At 44.1% G+C, this 2,122-nt stretch overlaps 1 non-coding gene across 1 annotated transcript; it reads right to left on the reverse strand.

Moving 5' to 3' along the window:
• Positions 1-105, reverse strand: LOC114226835 (U6 spliceosomal RNA). Its single transcript, XR_003612955.2, has one exon. It is a non-coding gene; the product is annotated as a U6 spliceosomal RNA (small nuclear RNA).
• Between the last annotated feature and the right edge of the window lie 2,017 nt (positions 106-2,122).

The following is a 2,122-nucleotide window of genomic DNA, read 5'->3' on the forward strand; positions in this document are numbered from 1 at the left end:
TTAAATATGGAACACTTCATGAATTTGTGAGTCATCCTTGCGCAGGGGCCATGCTAATCTACTGTATCATTCCAATTTTAGTGCATGTGCTGCCGAAGCAGGCACAAGACCTCAATCTTTAAAAGCAGATGTATCTGGGGCCTGTAACACTGAAGGGTTTCTTCAACTTTAAAAACTACCTCTGAAAACTTTTTAAAGTGCAAGTTTTTTCTGAGTGAACATGGTAGATTTGGGATTGCATTGGATGAGGGTACAAAAGGCTGAGTTAACTTCATTCTGGGTGACATTGAGTGTGCCTTGCCCTAGCAGGCTCACCTCGGATAGACCCGGGTTTGATTCTGGTCAAGGTCACATGCCTCAGTTGCAGGCTCCTCCAGGCCAGGCCCTGGTTAGGGTTTCTGCAGGAGGCAACCAATGTGTTTCTCTCACATTGAAGTTTCTGTCTTCCCCTCTCCTCGTTCTAAAAATCAATGGAAAAATATCCTCGGGTGAGGATTAAAAAATAAATTAAAATTTTAAAAAACTGTGCCTTGCCCTGACTGGTTTGGCTCAGTGGATAGTGTCAGCCTTCGGACTGAAGGGTCCCAAGTTCGATTCCGGTCAAGGGCATGTACCTTGGTTGCGGGCACATCCCCAGTAGGGGGTATGCAGGAGGCAGCTGATCGATGTTTCTCTCTCATCGATGTTTCTAGCTCTCTAGCCCTCTCTCTTCCTCTCTGTAAAAAATTAATAATATATATGTGTGTGTGTGTGTGCCTTAACTGTATAATCTTATCTGAGGACACTGCCTGCTTTGTCCTTGTTTGGCTCCCCTCTTTCCAGGTGGAGTGTCAAACCGCAACTTTAAAAAGACAAAAACAAAAAAACCATAGCTAGTATTCCAGGACACAATTCTCGTTTTCTTAGTTAAAAAAAAAAAAAAAAGCACACCTAGTTGACAGATGTTTATGGTTTTGGGCTGGTGTCTTCTATACTGGAATGTATTGAAAGAATGTGTGACTCGTAGTCACTGCAGTAGTCCAGCACTTTGCATTTCAGAATATCGCTTTCTACCTTGTATATTCTTTTTAATGGTAATACTCATGTTCTTTTGGTTAAGTCATTTACCCTTTCACACTTACTATCTCCATAGCCCTTTGATGCTCAGTGATGCAGTAAAGCAGCATCTTCCATTCACTGAAGAGATGAGGGGAGGAGTTAACTGCAGTGGCCAAAGAGATGGGAGAAAACATCACAACATGACAAACTATCTTGTGGCTGTGGAAAGTCTGTTGTTTTTGGCAGATGCCAGTGAGCAGGGCACACAGTGTGGGGGAATGCTAGTGTAAGCAACTTGAATTTGATTGCATAGGCTTTTCAGGCTTTAAGAACCACTCAGAAATTTTCCAGCAAGGGATCAAGTACCCAGATTTGTTAGAGAATTCTGGTGATAGCAAGTACCATGACTCAGAGAGGTAAGCAACTAATGTGAATGCAGGGAGAGCAAGATGTGGTGGTATTTAGAAATAAAGACTCGAGACAAGAGTACCAAGTGGAATGGATGGAGCAGGAATGAAGGGTCCATGAGGGCTCATAGACTTCCAAATAGAAAATTTAGTCCTGGCCAGGGGTCTCAGTGGTTAGTGCCAGCCCACTCACCAAAGGGTCACAGTTCCTTTCCTGGTCAAGGGCTCATACCTGGGTTGCAGGTTCATTCCCCAGTCCCATTTGGGGTGCGTGGGGGAGGCAACCAATTGATGTGTCTCTCTCACACTGATGTTTCTCTCCAACCCCTCCCCCCCTTCCACTATATCTAAAAACAATGGGAAAATATCTTCCAGTGAGGATTTAAAAACAAATAGTAAAAAAAAAGAAAAAAAAGAAAAAGAAAATATAGGTGGAAACAGGGAGGAGGTTGGGTTTCATTCAAAACATTTGGAGTTTGAGGCAACAGTGGAACCTCTAGATAGAGAGACCCACTGCTGGCTTGAAACATGGATCTGACGTCAGCAAGAAGGTGGAAGCTTGAGCCGGAGGTCTAGGACCCATCCAGAGGTGAACCGCCCACAGGATTAGAAAAGAACTGAGGACTACACCCTGGAGAAACACTTCAGGGACAGAGTGGGACAGTCAGAGGTGGGTC

The sequence above is a fragment of the Eptesicus fuscus genome, chromosome 4 (assembly GCF_027574615.1).
Source record: "Eptesicus fuscus isolate TK198812 chromosome 4, DD_ASM_mEF_20220401, whole genome shotgun sequence".
NCBI lineage: Eukaryota > Metazoa > Chordata > Mammalia > Chiroptera > Vespertilionidae > Eptesicus > Eptesicus fuscus.